Genomic DNA, 24,569 nt, shown 5'->3' with positions numbered 1-24,569 from the left:
TGCAGTGAGCCTTGATCATGCCATTGCACTCCAGCCTAGGTTATGAAGTGAGACTCGGTGTCCAAAAAAAACCAAAAAACAAACAACAACAACAAAAACAACAACTATAATTATAATTTAATACTGAATGTCAATTGAGAGGAGCCTTAGAGAATATCCAGCCAGAGAGCTGGCAACTTTTTTCTTCTTTTTTAATATTTGTGCTTTGAGGGCCACATACAGTGTCACTATTTTTTTTTTTTTTTTTGAGATAGAGTCTTGCTCTGTTGCCCTGGTTGGAGTGCAGCGGCGCGATCTCAGCTCACTGCAACTTCTACCTCCCAGGTCCACATCATTCTCCTGCCTTAGCCTCCCAAGTAGCTGGGACTATAGGTGCACACCACCATGCCTGGCTAATTTTTTGTGCTTTCAGTAGACGAGTTTTCACCATGTTAGCCAGGATGGTCTTGCTCTCCTGACCTCGTGATCTGCCCGTCTCGGCCTCCCAAAGTGCTGAGATTACAGGCGTGAGCCAACACGGTCGGCCACATGTTGTTTTTTTAAGAGACAGGGTTAAGCATTTAAGTCTCACTATGTCGCCCAGACTAAGTTGCTGGGTCTACAGATGCAGTGTCTGGCTCACATATTCTTCCTGTTGTTTTACAATTCTTTAAAAATGTAAAACATATCCTAAGCTCTACGGCTATACAATAATGGGCTATGGACAAGATTTGACCAACAGTGCCTTAGTATGCCAATCCTTTCTAGTCTAAACTACTCATTTTTCAGATGACACGACAAACTTTCAGGAACATGAATTGTTCTGCATAACTAAGCAGCAAGTGTCAGCATCAGAATTTAGATCTCCTGAGTCCCGCTGAGTCTCTCTACTGTTTCCTAACATTTATCCCAACACTGCTTTTCTTAGAAAATGGTGTGAAGATTCTACTATAATTCAGAAACACTTGAAAAACCAACAATGAAAAGCACAAAACAGTTTTAAGGAAGAATGCCTGTGACATGTCAATGCAGACAGCATATAAAAATGACCACACATTAGCTGACCCAATCATTTCCAAGCTAACAAATGCTACATTATAATAATGATTCACCTTTCCTCCAATCCCTTCTTCAGACATTAAAGGGTCCCATTTAACATAATCACCTAATAACAGCAAAAGTGATAAATATGGAAACCTTAACTCTTCTGTTTGCAAAATCCAGATCTTTGTAATAATAACCCCACAATAGGAAACTGCAAAACTGTGTAATTATACTTTAATTGTATTGTGAGGTATGCATTAATCACAAAGTTTAAGTACCAAGGATAGAATTATAATAATTCTGTAAAACAAATTTAAGCTAGCTAAGTAGGTCAGAACCACTAACATGCAACAGGAGACCTCTGGGAATTTATCAGTTAATGGCTATTTATGTGCAAATGAGTGCCCTCCAACCCTCCAAAATCCTGTGTAGCTGAAGGGTATTTCTGTTAACCAGGAGCACTGCTTAACTGCAGAGGCATAAATTAAAGCATTTTATTGAAATGATTTTTAATTTCTCTACTTTCCTTTGCCACATTCCTTCCTACCTCTTTCAAGAAGCATAATTTATAGCACATATTTAACAAGGAAAAAAAAAGGTTGCTGGAGAGTATTCAAAACTGATTTCTCCTGAACCTCGCATGTACACACACATTATATCTTCAGTAAAATTAAAGGAAAACATGTCTCACATTAAATTTAAAAACTTCAATATAAGCACTAAATTAACACGCTTTTTACAATGAACGATATAAGAAAACAAAATTCTGTTTTATGTTCGTATATTCTTATCCTACAGAAAACAAAGAAATTCAATGGTGTTTGTATCTATCATAATTCCTGTCCTGATAGTCAAACAATATACCTATCAAAGGTACACTTAGAGAAGTGGGGAAAGACTTTTCTTTTTGTTAAAAAGAAAGTCTCTAAGTGTCTCATTTCTGATTCTCCTTAAAATAAAATGAAACATTTGGATGTTTTTTGAAAGGGGTAAAAGAAAGGCAGAATACAAATTTGCAATATGATCTAAATATGGCTAAAAGAGATACTAAACGCCCATCATAAGGACCATATCAAATTTACTCAGTACAAAGGTGGCATAAAGCTAAGTACTGTCCAATGTTTAGATTTTAGGTAGAATAACAGTTATCTAAAATTACTGTTTTTAACGATTTAATATAGTGGCAATTTAAAAGTTTTAAATTATGTTAACACTCCCTTGGAGCTCTTTCTTTCCCATCATTAACTGAAACAAAATATAACCTAATGCTAAGTTAAAGACAAGTAAAGACCAAATTAATCATGTAACATCTTTAAAATTATAACACTTTTTAATGTAGTGAAACCTCAGCACTTTAAGCTACAGTCAAAAAACTAAAACGCTTGTGAGAATTCTCTATTTTTAATATACAGGTAATAAAATTTTGCGGTAAACCCTTTTTCAAAAAGATTTTAATGTTCCACTCACTTTTCCATAATTGAGTTTTCCAGAGTTGTAAGTAAATTATAGCAGAGCAAATGATTCTATCAAGTTTGCTTCTGATTAGTTTGCTCCATATCACTCCTGAATTCAGAGGGCAATAACTGAAGGAATCAAGTGCTCCTCTGGTCAATTGTGTTTGTACATGAAATAGGGAACAGAAGTCTCTGGCCTAATGCTGTGTGTTATACTTAAATATACAAAACATATAAGTCATAGGAATTAAGATACATTTCTGGCCTAAAAACATAATTTCATTACAACTATTTGTTTTAAAAAAAAAATTATCACATAAATGTAACCATCTGTTAAAGGCCATCACCCTATTTCAAAAGGAAACTCTCAGAAGCTGTAAAGCAAGGGCTCACTTGAGGCTCTCTCTCTTTGGTCAGGGGAAATACTGTGGTCACATCAGTCTTCCAGTCACAGGAAGATTCTAAGTCAGATCTCTGTGTACCAAGCACTGCACTAAGGCTTAATTAACCCTGTTCATAAAAAATAGGACCTTCTCGTGCTGAAGAGACAATAGATACACAGTCAACTTGCTGAAGGAGTACAATTAAGAAGTATGTCTCATATTTGGACTATACCCTCCAAAATCTCTTAACATTACACATGAACTATGCAAGCATATGGAAGTCCTTGGAAATTTCCAACCTCTGCATTTATATGGCTGAAACTGAAGAAAGAATGAGATGATATTAAAGTGTTTTGATATCCTTAGGGTGATGAGATCAAGAGCACCAATGAGAGAAATCTTAGACCACAGGAACAGTGAAACATTTTATCAGTAGTTAAACATAAGTAAAAGATGTATTTAAGTATAAGAAGCTATTAGGTCTAAGCCACAATTCCTAAAATTTCCTAATTGCTGAAAATGCTGGTTAAATATTATTGCCTGACTACATACAGGACCAACCTGAGTCATCAGATCATTCCTTTCCTTTATTCCCTTTATCACTCAGTCCCAGTCATGACTTCAAAACTAATGTACTCTCCTACCTTTACGTATTTTTAAAAATTACTTTGGCATTTTTGTATTATTAGCCTTTATTACCACAATTTCCTACCTAGTTTCCTTGCTTAAAGTTCTCTTTCAATTCATTGGGCATATTACTGCCAGAACCATCTACATAATCATCATTCAACAGACACATCATGCACTTTTAGCTGGATACCTAAGTGCTGAAGTTATAATTATGAATAAGACAAATTCCCGGACCTCAGTAAGTACCAGTCTAGTGAAGGAGATATTTCAAGTGGTAAATGTTCTCGGTGATACAAACATGAACAGGGAAAACAAGGACAACACTTGCCTTCCTGGGGAACCTGGAAACACTTAACAGGGTAAACTGTATATTTTACTTACATTCGAAAGGAAATAAACCTTCCAGGCAGGAAAGAAATCAAAGAGTATTTCAAGCAGAGAGATTAAGGGAAAAGAAACAGGTAAGGTCTTTCTCTCAAGGATCTTATGATTCAGGGGGAGAGAACAGCATATGGAGGGTATAAAGAACTGCTCTCATCACATCCCTCTACTTAAAACCTATAGTTCTTGCTTTCCTCCTCACCCAGGTCTATACTCTAGCCCTAACTTCAAAGTCCTTCATAATCTGGTATAACTTTCTACTGGCGCATGTATCTTCTGTATCTATCAGATTAGTTTATATTGCTACCTAAAAAACATTTCACCCGTCCCAACTTCCAGTTCTTAAGTCACTCTCCTGTTTTAGCATTTTTTTCCTCACTTCTCTTCTTCAACAACTTAGGTAATTGCACTCACCTCCAACCTCTTTCAAGAGGCTCTCCCTATCCCTCCTCCTTCCTTACCACAGGTATAAATCCTACTTCTTCAATACCCAGTTCAAATGCCATCTATTTCAAAATATCTTTTCTAATTCTTTCTTTCCACCATTTTTCTTCTTACTCCTTCTGATGAATCCCCCAAATATCTTCAAGTGTTCATTATTCATTAATTTTCACTTTACACTACACTGGTTATACACATGTATTATTTACGAAAAAAAAATTTCCCCAAGAACAGAATCTAATCCTTATTGCACACAAACCAAAAAGCATTTTGCCCTAATAGCACTCAATAAGCATTACTGAATTCCTACAGCATCCCACTAATACTTTTTAACATTCTGTGTGCTATCATGTACTCCAACTAGAGAATATCTTGTGCTTTTCTCATATCCTATCTAGTACCAGTAAAAGAGTAAGTCCATACAAAGCACCCAAAAAATATTTGCCTGGGTACTCTTCTACCTTCACTGACCTCAAGCTATCTACAATTACAACCAATTTATTTGTAATTTTCTCTTCAAATCTCTCCCCAACCCAAAGCAAAAGAAAATGAGAACTTGAACTGCTTAAGGTCTCTGACATACAAAAGGCCCTAAGCAAATATGCTGTTTAGTAATGAACTATGACATAGTTATTATATCTCTATCGAAAAAGATTTCTTGAATAACACAGCTATCTCAGTATTTTTGACTAAATTATTTAACTAATACATAACTAAAAATCACTATCAGCCAAAGTAAAATATTTGATAATATTTGTAGCACTATAAGTTGATGCTTAAGAAAAGTCTTTCCTATGTCATTTTTTTTTTTTTTTGGAATTTTATTTTATGCATGCTACATAAAGTGAGGAAAAGCAGCTCTATATAAGCAGAAAACTAAATAATGGTAATTTAGTAAAATTTAATTTAATCATGCTGGCAGTGTAAATCACATTTCCATTTCCTATACCAACTTTAAAGAGAAAAGCAAATTTGCTTAAAAATGTTAAAATATTCAATATATAATTGATATAATTAGAAACACTAAAGTAATCTAATCCAATCCTTTATCCTTCAGATGAAAGAAGTAAAATATGGGGACCTGCCTGAGGTCCCACAGAGGTAGAGCTGAATTAGGTACAAAAAGGTCTTTCCATCACTTCACATCCAATCCTAATTTGCTTCTTCCTAAAAATCTTATATATCCCTAAACCAGTGGTTCTTGCTCCTAAAATAAATGTAAATACTGTATTAATGCATAACCAAGGAGATATACAAAGTGCTTAATATGCAAGATAATAAGTGAACATAACCAGGTATCAATTTTAACCCAGCCCCTTCACTTTGAATCTTTGTATTAAACATAAATAAAAGAACTAAAACAAACAACAGGGTGAATAAAGGATGCTCTAACTTCAGGGTTTCCAAAATAAATGCTATAAAAAACAATAAGAGAAAGGATTCATTTATGTATATGAAATTTAATCTGACTCCTTCCCCCACAATCATTATTCCAATGAGAATAAATACACCTGTCCAACATGTAAACAAGTTCATATATTTAAGTTATTCAAGTTCCTAGTGCCCACCAGTACATTCTAAATGACAAATTCAGAAAAGCATACCAAAAGACAAGACATGACTGTATTAGTCTATATAGAAATCATGTTATGCACATGTACCCTAGAACTTAAAGTATAATAATAATAAAAAAAAAAGAAAAAGGAAAAAAAAAAAAAGAAATCATGCAACGATTGAACTCTGTTGTATTAGTCCATATAGAAATCACGGAAAGACTGAACTGTGTTGAATCTCTAAATTAGGCAAAATACACTTGCCTTCTGGGAAATAAGGGATATTTTGGTTACCTTTTCTCACAAAACTTCTACCGTAATATAATTCTGAAATAGCTGGACCATTAATTCAACCTAATATATGTAATTTCTTATATTCCAGAGGCCACTTACCATCTTCCATGAGTAGTCTGCAGAATGTAAGAGATTTCATATTTTGCATCAAATTAATGGTCCAACCATTTCAGGATTTAAAAAAGAATGACAATGGAGACATAAAAACTTGGCGGCATTAAATGGCATAATAGTATAAATGCTTTCTACTATACGATAAGCTCTACAAGCGCAGGAACATTTTCAAGTACACAAGCATATTTACAAGCACAGTTCTGGGACACAGAAGTATTCAAAAAACATTTGCTGAATTACATTGGAATTCCTCTTAGGAAACCACAATTTAAAAACTGTTAACTGTTTACTTTTGTGTGTGTGTACATAATTTTTTAAGATTATGACATTTATATATAAAAATCCCTTAAAACTTTTTCACATCCAAAAAATACATAAAATGCAAATTTCAAGTTGGGCCAATATATTTGCAACATACGTAATGTATATAAGACTGATGTATTTAATACAATTTTGTGGCAAATTAATATTAAAAGAAAAAATAGATTCCTTAATAAGAGGGTATCAGAACAATCCACATTCTGTGTTATAGGCTTTTCAAAGCAAACATATCAAAAGATTTCTTCTTCTTGGCTTAATCTTTCATTTCCCTAATGTAAACATCTTCATCTTCTAGTAGTATATCTCAAAAGTATAACTCATTAAAAAAAAGGAAGCTGCACAGCTCTACGTAGCACCCGTGTTACGTTAGCATGTACATAAACTTTTAAAACGCACAAAGCAATACTATATTGGTTTTAGAGTCTATTTTTTTCACATTAAAATATCAGTGTGCTGTCCTCAAAAGAGCAAGAATTTGCAGAATATAACAAAAGTCAGGGGAAAAGGAACATTAGGTGTCAGAAAATGGGAATAGAAGAAAAGTAGATGTCAGAAGAAAGAAATGTGGCAAAGTGTATCAGTAACACAGTGCTATAACAACAATTCACTAAAGACCTTAAATATGTGTACAAGTAGCAAAGTTAATTATTTTTATTATTAATGGAATGTGTGAAAGATGTCAGAAAAAACTTTAAAAACTTTTTGAACTTCTATCTAAATAAACACAAACTTCTAAAGACTTATAATTCCTCCCTTCTAATATTTGCCACCTATCATCTGTATGACATAGTGTAGCTGACTTACTGCCACATAATCACGTTTTATTTTATGTAGGGCAATCTCAGAAAATTCTGTAAGTGACATGGAAGTTTTAAGAAGAGTCTCTTCAACATCTGTCTATTATTCTATCCATCACAGTGTATTTCATTTATTTGTTTATATGTCTATCTCACTACACTGTGGGGCACTTGAGAGTAGCATTCTGATTTTACGCATCTCTACTTCCTCCAATACCAGCACATAGTCTGTCATGGCAGGTACTTGATGGGCACTCAATAAGTGTATTGGCTGGAAAATATAGACATTTCTGTTTCATGCATAAGCACAAAATTAATACAGCAGAATTTTCTCCAAAGACAGAAGAAAAATAAAAGAGGACAGAGATGTGACCAAGAAAGTAATTTATGTATCTACTTAAAGCATAAATAGTATTCTTTTCACCATTGTACTGATTCAGAATGGAGCCCTAAAAAATCTTAATTTAGAATGGAAAACTCTGTCTAATATACATTCTCTCACTTTACTTCTCTGAAACCAACACACAGTAATGATTACAAAAGCAATCACCAATAGGTACTCTGTTAGACATGACATATATTATCCTTTTTATTCTCCAAATCAGCTCTTCAATATGTATTACTATACACATTTCACAGGTTAGAAAGATTGAGGTTCAAAGAAGTGACAAGACTTGTTGAAGACTGCAGTGAAAGAGCAGAATCAGGATTCAAATTCACATTTGTAACATTTGGAAAATACGGTAATTTTTTTTACTATAAGCAAAAGACTATTCCATGTACAATTCACACATATGAATTTCACACTGAAGTGAAAATTTGCTCAAATGGTTTTGACACTGGATATATTAATGACCCACAAAATTGGACTACAGTGAATATCCCAGTTAGATAAGCTAAGCAAATCAAATTTTTAAGCAGCTAGGATCTTGGAAACAAGAGCCAAGCCAACTAAAAATTATGCACAGTTCCTAAACATTTACTGGGTTAAATGACTTTTGATTTATATACATGGAGTTTGAGATATTACACAGCCTTAAACAATGCATGCGCACATTGTGTGCGTGTGTGTGTGTGTGTGTCTGTAGACAGAGTAACATGTCTTTGATATTTTTTCTGTGAAGAAAATGAGGTTGTAGCTGGGCGTGGTGGCTCATGCCTGTAAATCCCAGCACTTTGGGAGGCCAGGGTGGGCAGATCACCTGAGGTTGGAAGTTCAAGACCAGCCTGACCAACAAGGAGAAATCCCATCTCTACTAAAAATACAAAATTAGCCAGGTGTGGTGGCACATGCCTGTGGTCCCAGCTACTTGGGAGGCTGAGGCAGGAGAATCACTTGAACCCAGGAGGCGGAGGTTGTGGTGAGCCGAGATCGTGCCATTGTACTCTGGCCTGGGCAACAAGAGCAAAACTCCATCTCAAAAAAAAAAAAAAAAAAAAAAAAAGAGGTTGTAGAAACTTCCATAGTATAATCCTACTTTTGTCCCACCAACCTTCAAAATAAAAGAGGTGGTAAAGGAGACAGTGTAGATAAAAGGAGAAGCAATAGCAGCTGGGAAGAATATTCTCCAAAGTGTTCATAGTGGCTCCTTTGTCGATGAAGGGCAGGGTTTAGGAAACGAATGAGTTTCATCTTCTACTACATATAATTCTGCATTATTTACATTCTTTGCATGATACGTAAATTTGATAATATAAAAATGTAAAAGAGGCATTAAAAACTCTCTAGAGCCTTCAACTGCTTCAGAAATTATATTGAAAATGTTATTTGATATTTGATATTAATAGTAAGAAAGGCAGGCTTAGAGAAATAGTGGGGTACCTATACTAACAAGCGTAGGAAAAAAACACTAATTCTGGAAAATAAAAGTTAATTTATTAATCCTTTTACCTATCATTTCATCACAGGCTCTAGAAGCCTCCTATCTCTATTCTTCCAACCTACAGAACTACAGCTTTGTTCTAAAAATCAGGAAAAAATTTAAAACTTTTTTCTAGTCTAAGGTTTTTTACTAGTTAAAAATTTGCATCTGTTGGATATATGTAATTGTGTATGTTGGTGTGTGTGTAAATCTGGAACATACGCCATGGCTCCCATTCATTTTTAAGAATTACATCTAAGGTTCTATTTTTTAAATCAAATCATTAAAAAAATACCTTCTACACATAATCAAGCAAGTCTATGAAGATCAAAGCCTCATTTACAATGTTGTGAATGGTACCCTTGAGGTTATGCAGCACACAATTTGTACAATACCCAAGAGCCCTGCCAAGATACACAGGAGCACATTCCCCACAGCCTTGTATCTAATGGTGAAAAATTCAAAATAGCAAAAGTGTTCACAAATAAGAAATGGTTAACCCACACCATGGAATATTACAGTATATCTATACAATGAACACTAGTAATAATGTAGATGTTATCAATATGGAAGGCTGTCGATATAGTAAGTGAAAAAGGCAGCCCAGTAAACAGCATTTAATCCTACTTTTAGTTTTCAAAAATTATATGAATAGAAAAGTGTAGAATATAACAAAATACCAATAGTAGTTCTCTCAACATGAGTTAAATAACTTTTTAAAAATCCATCTACATTTTCTAAGTTTAACACCAGAAACATATACAAAAGCAGCCTAATATTGATTTCTTAAAAAATTACAACTGTAGGAGTAAAATGAAACAAAGAGATCTTATATCATAGGACTTTACTTTTTTTTTGTTTTTTTTTCTTCAAATCATTTGACTTATAGGAGAAACATTTTTCTTCCATCCCACTTCCTCCTTAAAAGAGAGATTTATGCAGCATAAGCCACATAATCAGGGGCATTTTTTACTTTGTATTTTTATCAGCTGCCTTTCAAACTGTGCTAACGCTGTGGTTTCTGGATTTTAAAGATTAGTTGTTTGCACAGTCCTGTTATTGATGATGAAAAAATACATAATTAAGAGATCAACCAACCCAGTTGAGGCCCCCTGAAAGAATACTTTTCCAGGAAGGATGTACAAGGTTTCTTGCCCTGGGAGTTTCACTTCATAAATGGATTAACCCTTGGTTCACTAGAAAATTCTAGAACAATCAATTTCCTAATTTCTGATGTTTTTTTCACAATTAATCATGTTTTTTATATATATATATGTTTGCATTGTTTCACTAGCAGCTTTTCACCACTAAAGAGCTCAAGATTCCTTGAAACCAACAAGGAGGCTTTTTTCTTCATAATATTTTACTAGTTTCCAGGAAAACTGCCAGTAGGAGGCAGCAATGACTGGCTGTGGCAACAGCAGCAGCTCTGCTCTGCACAGTAGTTAGCTGCTGACTTCATTCTTCTGTCATTATATAAGCAAGATGACACTGTTCTCTAATCCAGCCAAAGCTGATAAGTACCATCAACCTGTCACTTCCTACATTTCAAATTCTAACATCACAGCATCAAAGAGTTTTTACATTTCGATTTCTTTTGCTGGCAGCAGCCGGTAGCCTCTCATTCTCCCACGGTGTTCTAATGCTGCATTTGCACACCGGGGTTACTCCCAGACTGAATAGCAGGTCATCCCCTGCTCACTGAGCTCATCTGTGGCCCATGTGCTAGGCAATTTAGATCCAATCAGCCCTTATTTAGCTCAAGAGTAATGAGCAGCATAGTGACACAGACTTAAGCCTGACCCTCAGGACACTGCTCATCAAGCAGTAAAACTGTGACAAAATCATTCATCTTCCACCCGCTGGCAAGAAATAATACTCGTACTCACTGTATTACTTTTCAAGATAAAAAAAAAAAAAAGTCCTGAATTTTCATGATGTGAGACATTAATTTGCAGAAAGCTGAATTCCCTTAAACCCCCCTGTTGCTATGAGCTCACCAGGGGGAAACAGGCCTTAGGAGACTGAAATGGAATAAAGAAAATTGCTCCAGCTTTCTTTTCATTTTAAATAAGCCTTAAATCTGACAAGAGATACCCTAAAGAGAGAAAAATATATATCTTGTAAGGTAAAGAAGAAACAATTGAAATTAAGAGTTTCAAATGCTAGTTTCACTCCTTGTTTGTCCTCAATTTCTGTAAAATATAAATAAAATTTGAAACAGCAGTTACTCACCTTTTTCCACAAGGCAGATGAAGAAAGCTAAGAACTGTTTCCTACAGACAATATGGTGGCAACAGTAAATTCATATCATAAAACATGTACTCTGATGTTTTCTACAAAACACATCTTACAGAAAATAGCTTTAGGGTAACAGTAAGATGGTGAGAATAGCCAGAAATATTTTAAAACTATAATGAATCTATTTTTTTTCCACAATTTATACTGCCTTCTGAGGTTTTATTAATCCAAAAGTAATTATGGGGATAATTAAGATTCGTTTCCTTCCCTCACTGTCATATCACATAATTAAAAAAAAAAAAAAGTCTGGTAGCTTACTCTAGTGCATTTTTTGAAGATGAATGCAATTTTACTTGCTTCCCAAGTACTTCTCTTTTATAACCAAAAGCCACAATACCAATTTACCTTACTGAGTTTCTTTAAACTAGGTCAATGTACCAAAGTCACAATTTTGGGTGTTTTTAAGCTATTCCATAGTTGAAGAACAGTTAACTTTAACAAATCTGTCACAAACAGGATTTACCAGTCTTCAATATACTTATTATGACAGCATGTCTTTGGTTTAAGAAACAGCACTGTGTGGTGCCATGTAAGAGCACAGTAGTGATGCCTTCCTACAAACTCACTGCTGAATTTCAGCTAAAGCTTCAAAGATCTGGGTGGTCTAAATACCTATAGTGAACCACGGGGTTCAGACTAGGAATCACAGTGACATAAATAAGATTGGGAAAAGTAGCTTTTGCCTCATCCCAACATCTTTTGATTTATTGCCATTTGCTAAAGAGAAATATTCCAGTGGCTGGTAAAGAAAATAATCACGGCACTTCTATTCCCCAAACAACTGAATTGATCCACTTTCAAAGGAATGAAATGCTTTCTTTACAGATTATATTTCTTTTTGCCTTATCCTTTTATCCAATGTTCTTCACTCTAGCTTCTGTTTCACAGTGTTATTTCTCCACCCTTATGTTTTCTTTTTTTTCCTCTGCAATAATGAGAAAACAATTTTTCTGGGTTTCATTCTAGAAAAATCGTATTATTGGTAACTTCAAATTTTGGTAATAACTACAAATGAGAAAAGAAATCATAAAGCTCTATTCATCTGCTTCTTGAAAGTAGGAGTAATCTTGCAAAAAATCTAATATATTTTTATTTTTAATTCATTATTTATTTATTTTTTCTTGAGATGGAGTTTTACTCTTGTTGCTCAGGCTGAGATCTCGGCTCACGGCAATCTCTGCCTCCCAGGTTCAAGCGATTCTCCTGCCTCAGTCTAAGAGTAGCTGGGATTACAGACGTCCACCACCACACCTGCCTAATTTTTTGTATTTTTAGTAGAGGTGGGGTTTCACCATGTTGGCCAGGCTGGTCTCAAACTCCTGACCTCAGGTGATCTGCCTGCCTCAGCCTCCCAAAGTGCTAGGATTACAGGTGTGAGCCACCACACCCAGCTAGATAAAATCTAATATAAAGCTTCATTCACCTCCCACGTTAATTACATAATTATTAGGAACTGGGGTTAAATATCAGCTCTGACCTAGATTATAACTACAGATTACAAAACCAGGTGCATAGCAAATAAAAAACCAGAAGACTAACAAGGGTGAGGAACATTTGTGGAAGCTTTGATATCTTCTCTCTGTAGCTAGTATTTTGAATTTCTCACAGATGGGCCCTGCTGTGATTCTATTTTCTTATGTTGTGCTGGAGTCACTCAATAGGCCCTTTCATTAGAGAATCTTCAGTTCTGAGAAATTTTCTTAAATTGTTTTGTTGATTATTTCCTTCATTCCATTTTCTAAGTTCCCTCTTCCAAATGCCTTCCTTCCACTCTAATCCCAATATAGACAATCTGTAATTGTAGATTCAAAGTGTTCCTGCAGACCCAGCCTTGACAGAGACTGGTTCCCAAATGTCTCAAAAGGAAGGTAAAGGCTAAAAGACCCCACTTGCTGCACCTGTTTCCATAGTTCAGTGGAAAAAATTCAATGACAACTACTGAATTAGAAAGATAAAATAATAATAGTGATCCAGAAAATACTAAGGTAAACACATTGAATTTTTCAATAACACTGAAAACCTTTCAATTGGGAAGAACAAACCTTCTATCATCCTCTAGAGGTCCCTTCTACCCATGGGTACTTAGGAGACAATAAACACAGAGATGAAATTCAGATTATGCATTAAATTCATATCCTGACTGCATGGATACTGTTGTCTACTTTCATGTGGACACTGGCAAGAATTGCTGGATAAGCATATAAAATTTCAGGAGAAATATAAACCATTATCTAGTACAAAATGGTGAAAAAGTGATGGTTTAAATAAACACAAGTTTCTTTGTCCTTCCTCTCTACCATCTTAGTCTTTCACATAAAAAATACATGAGTGCATACTACATATGCTTCATGTGACTGGTTCACTCATATCCTAAGTGCCTACTATCATAGTAGGCATTCAAAAATACTATTTAAATTTGTCGAATAAATTTTTTTGCATGAATATGTCTCTCCTTTAGAAAATAATTACAACACAAGGTAAAAAACAATAAAGGACATTAGAGATTTAGTAACTATTCAGGAAATTCAAAGGGAATAGAGATTATTCAAGACTGGTGTATTATTCCGTTTTCACACTGCTATAAAGAAATACCCAAGACTAGGTAATTTATAAAGAAAAGAGGTTTAATTGGCTCATAGTTCCCCATGGCCAGAGAGGCCTCAGGGAACCCAAAATCATGGTGGAAGGTAAAGGGGAAGCAAGGACCTTCTTCACATGAAAGCAGGAGGGAGAACTGCTAGCAGGGAAAATGCTGGATGCTTATAAAACCATCAGATCTCGTGAGAACTCACTCAATATATTACAAGAACTGCAAGTGGGAACCACCCCCATGATCCAATCACCTCCCTCCACTGACACATGGAGGATTATAAGGTCTCTCCCTGGACACATGGGGATTACAATTTGAGATGAGATTTGGGTGGGGACACAGAGCTAAACCATATCAACTGGTAACACATGGATAAGCATATATTTCAAGAGAAGCTTGACATGAAGGATAATATTATTCACATAAAAATGAAGAAAACATAAATGAAGAAAATCAACACATATTGAACATACCGAAAGCTTATTATGATTCATGTTCTGGATAGGTGCAGCATCAAAGTCCATGCTATCCCTTGGCAAGTCTTTCTGCTATCCACTACATTATCCACTAACCAGATACAGCTACTGAGGACTTGATATATAGCTGGTGTTACGGAATAGTTGAATTTTTTATTTTATATTCATTAATTCAAACTGTCACACATAGCTAGTGCTACCCTACTGAGCAACAGAAATCTAAGCAGATGTTCATCGAAATCCTATGAGGTAGATATTATTTTACAAAGATGCAGCTGACTTAGAAAAGATTAAGTAACTTCCTAAGACTGCACTGCTGGTAAATGAAAAAGGGTGATTTGAACTCAGGTTTACTGACCTTAAAGGCCCTGCTTTTTATACTATGCTTTGACAGCAGCAACTATCAGGCACTACTAGAGGTTCCTTAAGAAGCAAAGGCAAAAAGCACAACTTGTTGTGTGCATAAGTCTCCTGCCTGGAATACTGGCTCCTCCCATATATGATGCTCTTTAATTCCATCTTTACCTCTCATCAACATACTACTAACTTCTGAAAACACTTTCCATTCTCCTCAAATACCTCTATATAGTTTTTCTTTTCTATACTCTGCCACCTCACCCCTATAACTACTACGACCAACACTAACCACTTCTGACTCTTGATTTTGACAATTACTTTGATTCCCCCAACTTAACCTTTTTCTAAGCAGTGACTCTCACACAACATGGTTATTCAGTCCTCAGTTTCAGCTCTGCAATCTTGGTCATGCTCTGCCCTGAACCCTCAACTGGTTTTGACAAGAGGTCAAACTTGTAAACTTTGACCCTCGACTTCGTTGGACAAGAAGATATAAAAAAAAATAAAATAAAAAAAAAAATAAAGGTAGAAAGACTTAGGGATTTCTTGAGAACTAGTAGCTCCATCTGACTAAAGGAGAATCACAAGAAAAAGTTGCAGATGAAGGTAAAATAAGACTGTGGATGGCTCTGAAGACCATGATAAGAAATGTGAAATTTTCTACTGTGTCTATTACAGTGTCACTAAAGGTTTCTTTTCAATGTAATGAAATGTTCTAAAATTGTGGTTCTGGTTGCAAAACAACTGTGAAAACACTAAAAACCAATACATTGTATGATGTGTGAATTATAACTGAATAAAGCTAGCGAACTCTATGATATCTGAATTGTATGTCAATAAAGTCATTAAAAACGATAATCTGAGGAAGGAAGGCATTGGAGGCAGGGTGATTAGGCAAGTAGTATTAATGTTTTAAAAACAGAGGTAATGACATCTGTGAGAATAAAAGAAAGAAGATAAAAGGAATTCACCAAAGATGACACATGCTCCCCACCTTACCAAAAGAATCAGCTGGATATAAAAAGAAAGGGTATACATATATGTCACATTTGTACCTTTAAAAATTACTTTTTTCTACAGCAGCACTCAGTAACACAGCATTACAATTTCCAATGGGTCCACTGCAGTGAGGCAATGTTGTTTCCTACAATTCTTTGTTTTTAAAGAAAACGATTCATCACACACCAAAACAACAACAACAACAACAACAACAACAACAACAACAACAACAAAATTGCTCAATGGCCACTATGCTAGAGGTATTACATTAGGAATGGGTAAAAAAAACATCCAAGATAAGACCCCTGACACACACACACACATATCCATTCATGTTGCCAGGCATAAATCGTAACAAAGAAATGATTATAAGTTCTTTTGAAAACAATACTTATGATAATGATAGCACTATCTAACATTCATTGAACACTTACTAATACGCCAGGTAATTTGCCAACTGCCTTATATTCATTATTGCATATAATTCCCAAAACAATCCAGTGAGGTAGGTGGTATTATCCTCATTTTACAAATAAGTTAAGTCAAGATTTTGGCATATAAGTTTTTCCTCACATTATTTTAAATGAATCACTTTACACTTATTTAAGGAAAACTCATATATCTATGTACCAGATTTAGATGGGGACTGAAAAAGTGATCCAAATACTAATTCCTATGAGTGAAAAACTAAGGAGATAATCTAGGTTTCAGCAAAAGACAAAAAAGTGGAACTCAGCAAAGCTAATATACTGAGTAGTTTACATTACTGCATGGGATTATAAAATATGTAATAGAAATACATTATGCAAAATTCAAGCCTGGTAAACAGTAAATAAGGTGAAAATATTAATTTATAGTATATATCTAAATACTCAGTTGAAAAATATATAAAATAATTAGGAAAAGTTTTTCTTTATATATTTTATATTTTATACATTCCTGAAATACTAAGATTTATACTGTATTCCTTTAGAGATAACCATGCTTTCTCTGAAGGAATGAAAAATGCCAAAGGATCACTCCTAGTAAGCGATAATATCTCTACTTGGTTTTTCAAATAAAAACTGGTAATAGATTTTATTTATTACCATGGGGGCATACTCATATGTTTCCCAAAAATTATTAGAACACTGCCCCAAAACTTCCATCAAATTATATATAATGAAACAGCAGACATTTTGAGCAAACTACAGAAATAACTCATTTGATTAAAAATCCTATCCAGTTTCAAATTTGTTTGTTGTAAACTGTCAATAATTAAAAGCTGTAACCCATTCATACTAATAGAACACCCAATAACAAAAGGAAGAAAAAGCTTGCATGCTGTCAAGAGTATCATTTCTATTTTTTCTGAAATATTATGTAAATAATTTGGCACACAGCAGCCCCTCAAGTGAATAGTTCCTCTTGTACTTCCTTTTTTGCCTAGGCAATCCCCAGTTCTCTCACAGAAGCAAACAAAACCCAGAAATCTTTGCGGAGAATAAATAATACCATACCAATAAAACTACTAAGCATAAAAATATTTGAAGAGAATAATAAACAGTTTTTCTCTACATGCTCATACACACACACTTCAAATGTCAAAACAGTTATATAACAAGCAGACAATCTTCTAGCCTTATAGGGAGAGAAAAAAAGGAATTTAAAAAATATATATATTTTCAAAATGTATTTTGAAGCCAGGGAAAATAACCTTAATCTTTGAAGAAGTTGAAGTTCAGCACATAGCATCTCAAAAAGGTAATTATCGCTTTTGAACTTTTTCTTAGTCTCAGTATTTAGCATTTTAGGCAAGTTCTCAACTGCCTTTAGACATCTTTGAAACTAGTCTCTTGTTTAATACAAAATAGGATGTCAGTTGATCAATATCCATTTGGCTTAAATTCGTAAGTCCACAACCTCCCTTAAGTGGTAGAACAAACAGGTACAAATCCTGAAAATTTATTGTTTCTTTTTAAACTCCAAATGATATTTGTAGATGCCAAAAGGCATTTTGAAATCACTCACCCTTACTTCAGTAAAAATGAAAAAGGGGGATGGGGAGGAGGGAGAATCTCATGAGGCCTTGTATGTCAAGTTTTTGCCCAGAGCTAATTTTCATAGCTGTGTTATAAAACCCTGAAAATGGAGGTTTATAATGGAAGTGCTGACAGACCCTTAACTATAGCAGCATGAATGGATATAATTAAAGGAAAGCTTTTGGCTACACCTAACTCCACAAATGAAAGACTGCCATTTTTATATTAACCTCAAATAACAGCAAGTGAGAACTAAAAATATGATTGTAGAGAGGTAATGTGAAATGTTAAAGATGACTGCTAAAACTATTTGACATTCGAAGTTTTAAACATAGGCATTTAGTTAACATAACCAAGTCAGTATTTTCATAACGCTACTTAATCAGCAATAAAGAATGCTCTGGTGAGCCATCAGCTCCAGTTAGCAGAAAGAAGCATATGAAGTTATTATTTCTTAACAGCCTAGAGGGAACTGCTTTTCTCTTTAATCAGTGATCTTAGCTCCTTCCTATAATTTCTGTCATACAGTTATAAAACTGTTACCCAGTTCAACACACACACACACTTTACACACACTTTGCACACACATTTATGCAAGGACTGGTACCTATTAACACCTGAATTTGAAAACAGAAGAGATGGCTAAGGTATTTCATTCTTTCCCTTGTCAGAGATGCAGCCAGGAATAAATATCATCAATCTATATAATCCATCTTCCTTACCCAAACCCAAATTCAAATAATTTAGCTCTGTCCTTAACTAAAGGCGGGGAGGGGAGCTTATGCTTTAATTTTTAGAAACTATCCAAAATATTTTTGACCTAACAGTATTAACAGTATATGGCACATCTAAAAAACTACTATCAAAAAATCTTCAATGAAGTTCCAGATTTGGGATTAAGAAAGTAGGCATACATCTCCATAACTGAATACCTAAATAACTTTTTCTTGTTTCCTCTCTTACTCTTCCTCCCTTCTTTCTTTACTTTTAAGGTAAATAATCCTGAATGATCTCTTGGGCCCAACTCCAATAAATCCCAAACTAAAAGCTGGACGGCCTTGATAATATTTGCCTGGGAAATGTTAAAAATTGATGGGATAAAATGAACCTATCCAAGTCACAGTTCCTTTTATTACACACAGTAATGTTTGCAAATTACTAGAGTATGTTAGTACCTAAAATACACCAGCATTAACAAAGGCTTGCATACTGCTGCACTATTTTTATTCATACATTGACCTTATACTTCTATCTGTTAAAACTGCTGATTTGGGCAATATAAGCTGAACTTGATTTGATAGGTTTTTTATGGCAATTGTTTTCAATCATACTTGAAAGCATATGACAAAACCAAAACAGACATTTGTGCAAGGAATCAAATGTTATCAACATAAACATCTAATCCTTTTTGCATAGGCTAATCCTGAAGGCCAACAGCACAACCCCCATCACCTACTAGCACTCCAGAGGATAGCAAACTACAAATTGAATCCAGGTGCAGTTAAAATAAACTTTTCCTATCAATGTAAACTTACTGTCATTTTATATAATTGTCAGTCTTCATCATCATTTTTTGATTTCTACCTCTGTACTTCTGAATAGTGTCCGATAGACTAACAGAGATACATCATAACTTACAATATATTTGCAAGAAATATTTTTCCAACACTCCTGAAATAACTTTGGCCTTAATGCTAAAAGATTTCTACTAAATTGAATTTAAGGAGCAAAAATTTGTCTTTATCGCAAGAAGTGAAATTTAGAAGGTTGGAATAGTGCTAAAAAAATCAAAGACAAATTATTACAAATAAAATGTGATATACTTGTCTCCACACCTCTCATTTATTCCAACTGATTAAAAAAAAAAAAAAAACTTGCAAAATAATAAAAACAAAGTAATCAAAAGTCCCCAATAAACAACTACCCTAATTTTTGTAGCAAAAACAAAATGCAAAAGCACTCAGAATTATACAAATAGTAGTAATAATTTCAGGTTTGCAAATAAGTTTGCAGATTTCATTCATTCAATTATCGCTAGTCTTTCTTTTTTTTTCTTTTTTTAAAATGTAGTGGTATGGTTAGTTTTGATTTAGTTACCTGTAAACTTATAAAGACAGTATAAGCTATTCAGATGATAGTGACACTAAAAGCCCAAATTTTACCACTACACAATACATGCATTTAACAAAATTGCACTTGTCACCTCTAAACCTGTAAAAATAAAAAGAAAAGAAAATTAAATGAGTTAATCAAAAAGTTAGTGCTAAGAAGGCAGCTGTGTAACAGTGGGTTAAGAGTCTGAGTGCCAGTTCTGAAATTTACATGTGTTATTTCAGATAAGCCACAAAAAAACTCCATGTTTCCATTTTTTTCACCTATAAATAGGGATGGCAGGATTACTAAAGAATAAAGAAGACAGTATTTATAAGCATTAAATCTTTCAAGAGTTTAAGAATTATTATTGTGTTTCTAGTTACTACTTTTAAAGAATTACGTACCAAGAAAAGTTCGTTAGGAGATTCAAGATAAGATGAAGTTGGTGAATGAATGTGAAATAGAGAAAAGAGTTTCTCTCTTTTTTGCTTTCTATTTTTATTTTGAATGCCTATCCAGCCTTCAAAATAAGTCTAATTCGTCTACTACCAAGCTTCAACTGACATTGTTAACAAACTTCTGTGTTTCATTTCTTACCTTTTTTTTTTTTTCTTTTTGAGACGGAGTCCTGCAGTGGCGCGATCTTGGCTCGCTGCAACTACCCCCTCCCGGGTTCAAGCAATTCTCCTGCCTCAGCCTCCTGAGTATCTGGGATTACAGGCACACGCCACCATGCCCATAACTTTTGTATTTTTAGTAGTGATGGGGTTTCACCATGTTGGCCAGGCTGGTCTCGAACTATTTTTTTTTTTTTTTTTTTTTTTTTTTTTTTTTTTTTTTTGGAGACGGAGTCTCCCTCTTTCTATCGCCCAGGCTGGAGTGCAGTGGCGCAATTTCGGCTCGCTGCAAGCTCCGCCTCCCGGGTTCACGCCGTTCTCCTGCCTCAGCTTCCCGTGTAGCTGCGACTACAGACACCGGCCACCATGCCTGATTAATTTTTTGTATTTTTAGTAGAGACAGGGTTTTACCGTTAGCCAGGATGATCTCGATCTCCTAACCTCGTGATCCGCCCACCTCGGCCTCCCAAAGTGCTGGGATTACAGGCGTTAAGCCACCGTACCCAGCCTTATTTCTTATCTTAGAATGCTTTTCTAAATACACTCCATACAATCATCTAAAAATGAGAATGGAAGCTTTTTCATACATTTATCAATGAGAATAAAAACTGGTACAATCGGCCGGGCGCGGTGGCTCATGCCTGTTATCCCAGCACTTTAGGAGGCCGAGGCGGGCGGATCGCGGGGTCAGGAGATTGAGACCATCCTGGCTAACATGGTGAAACCCCGTCTCTACTAAAATATTTTTTAAAAATTAGCCGGCCGCGGTGGCAGGAGCCTGTAGTCCCAGCTACTCCGGAGGCTAAGGCAGGATTATGGCGTGAACTCGGGAGGCGGAGCTTGCAGTGAGCTGAGATCCGGCCACTGCACTCCCGCCTGGGCGACAGAGTGAGACTCGGTCTCAAAAACACAAAAAACAAAAAACAAAAAAACTGGTACAATGGGTTTTTTTGGTATGATATTTGGTAACATCTATTCACATTTAAAATGTATGGCATACACCAGTTCATCCTTAAGAATTAATCTACAGGTATACTTCCACAAGTACACAGAAATACATGTACAAAGATGTTAAATAAACATAAGCTGGTAAACAATACACATTTCCATTATTAGCAACTGGATAAAGTTTGGCACATCTATGTAATGAAACAGTAAGTAGTCATTTAACAGAATTAGGTAGGTTTTCATGTTTTAACATGAAAAGTTGTTCAGGAAATATTAAATAATACAAGGAAGTTACAAAACAAAGATCATCTATTTTGTGTTTTAAATATACCGTTGCGCGCAGTGGCTCATGCCTATAATCCCAGCACTTTGGGAGGCCAAGGCGGGTGGATCACCTAAGGTCAGGAATTCGAGACCAGCCTGGCCAACAGGGTGAAACTCTATTTCTACTAAAACATAAAAATTAGCTGGGTGTGGTAGTGCGTCCCTGTAATCCCAGCTACTCGGAATACTGAGGCAGGAGAACTGCTTGAGCCGGGGAGGCGGAGGTTGCAGTGGGCCAAGATGGTGCCACTGCACTCCACCCTGGGTGCATAGAGCGATATTTCGTCTCAAAATATATATGTATATATTCTCTATACACATATATGTATATATGTATATATAAATATATATAGTGTGTGTATATATATGTATGTAGGTAGGAGGGAGATTTCTGGAAGGTTCTATAGAAACCATTTTATTTCTGTGGATTAGAACTAGAGGAATGTATCTCAACCTTAGCACTGCTGAAGATGGTTCAGATAATTCTTGTTGTAGGAGCTGTTCTGAGCACTGTAGAGTGTTTAGCAGCATTTCTGACCTCATCAGTGCTGTTCTCCTAGTTGTGACAACCAAAAATGTCTCCAGGCATCCAAATGTTCCCTTGGGGAAAAACTCACTCCCAGTTGGGAACTACTGAACTAGAGAATGAAGAAGTGAAGCTGAGGAGAGAGATGTAGTTGTCACTTTATATCTCTTTTCTCCCCCATTCCTACCATGATAATATGTTACAAAAACAATATAATTTTAACAAAAACCAAAAAGATTGCCAGAAATTTTTCATTAACACATTAAATTTAAAATACTTGTAGGATATGAACCTTTGAGGAAAAAAAAAGAACTATGTAAGAAGCAATATAATTGTTAAAAAGAATTAAAAAGGACTTATCTATCTTCAACAGAAAAGGCAGAAAGATATATGGATTCTGCCACTTTTTCCCCATGACTGCCTCTTCTCAAGATGTCCATACTCTTTCTTCCTTTCTTATTCCTATGCTCTGAAGTCTTTTGGGGACTATAGTTCTCCATCACCAGGATGGCTTAGACCAATACTCTCCTCTTCCTTCTTGTTTTGTATATTCAGACAAATATACAGAGACAAACCAAAACTGACATTAGAAATGTAAAAATTTCTAATTTTCCCAAGAAGCACAGGGAATTACTTAACATTTATTTAAAAACTGAAGAAATGAAACAAAGTTGTCATTTGGAAGAAGTATAAAACCTGCCATGAAAACACAGCGTAGAATAAAGAAAATTAAGGTAGCAATAAAAATAAATTTGATAATGAATCAATTTCCAAAATTTGGAAATCTTGCCAAGCTTAGTACCTCTGAAAATCAGATGCAAAATTTGTAACGTGATTATTAGGAGGAGGGAAGCAGTCTGTTTGTTATCTTCGGACATGATTTCAAATACAATCATTTTCTGTGACAGTGAGTAACTATACTGAGTGGTAGTATTTAACTTCTTAAGAATATGTACTTCAAAGGTAAAACTGCTATGTGAAAAGGGCCTAAAGGCAATAAATATCATAACCATTGTTCTTATCCACATCAAGTTTGTGTCTAAGTGTATTTAACATATCTGCATAATTTCAGTGGATCTGAAAATAGTAAGTTTTGTATAGGTGATTGATGTTATTAATAGAATTCTCTATGTTAATTTCAGAGCAAACTGGTCTATTTCGAAGAATTTGACACACCTAAGGCTATGACTTTGCTGCAAAAATTTAAAGAAAGTCACTTTTTAAAAATGGTGTGGGGCTGGGCGCAGTGTCTCAAGCCTGTAATCCCAGCACTTTGGGAGGCCGATACGGGTGGATCACGAGGTCAGGAGATCGAGACCATCGTGGCTAACACGGTGAAACCCCGTCTCTACTAAGAAATACAAAAAACTAGCCGGGCGAGGTGGCGGGCGCCTGTAGTCCCAGCTACTCAGGAGGCTGAGGCCGGAGAATGGGGTGAACCCGGGAGGCGGAGCTTGCAGTGAGCTGAGATCCGGCCACTGCACTCCAGCCTGGGCTACAGAGCGAGACTCCGTCTCAAAAAAAAAAAAAAAAAGGTGTAGTGTGGCCAAAGATTCCTTATGGGCACAAAATTACAAATGCTTCAGTAAAAGCCACCTCAGACATGAGCTCATGATCTTGCTCTGAATATCTGTAACGTATCTCTGGGTAATAATACACTTTTCTGAGAGATAGCAGGGGAAGGAAGGGCTAAGGGAAACCATGGCTCTCAGACTGCACTAGAGCTGCTCTTGAGTTTAGTTCTGCATCTTGTGTTTGCATATAAGCTTTCTTTTGAAAAGCTATTGTTTGCAAAACAGCTTGAAAACTACAGGTTGAGCATCACTAATTTGAAAATCCAAAATCCAAAATGCTCCAAAATTCAAAACTTTTTGAGTGCCAACATGACACTACAAGTGGAAAATTGTATCTGGCCTCATGGGATGGGTTGCAGTCAAAACTGTTTCATGCACAAAATTATTCAAAATGTTGCATAAAATTACCTTCAGCCTATGTGTATAAGGTATATATGAAACATAACTGAATTTTATGTTTACACTTGGGTCCCCTCCTCAAAATATCTC

The 24,569-nt window shown here is 35.3% G+C and overlaps 1 protein-coding gene across 3 annotated transcripts in view; it reads right to left on the bottom strand.

Annotated features, from left to right (window-relative positions):
- The window catches only part of MMS22L (MMS22 like, DNA repair protein), a 136,896-nt gene that overhangs the window by 58,431 nt on the left and 53,896 nt on the right, over positions 1-24,569 (bottom strand). The gene's annotated exons all lie outside the window — the stretch shown is intronic.

The sequence above is a fragment of the Macaca fascicularis genome, chromosome 4, assembly GCF_037993035.2.
Source record: "Macaca fascicularis isolate 582-1 chromosome 4, T2T-MFA8v1.1".
NCBI classification, from domain to species: Eukaryota; Metazoa; Chordata; class Mammalia; order Primates; family Cercopithecidae; genus Macaca; species Macaca fascicularis.
Note: the sequence above shows the minus strand (reverse complement) of the source record. Positions and strands in the feature narration are given on the sequence as shown.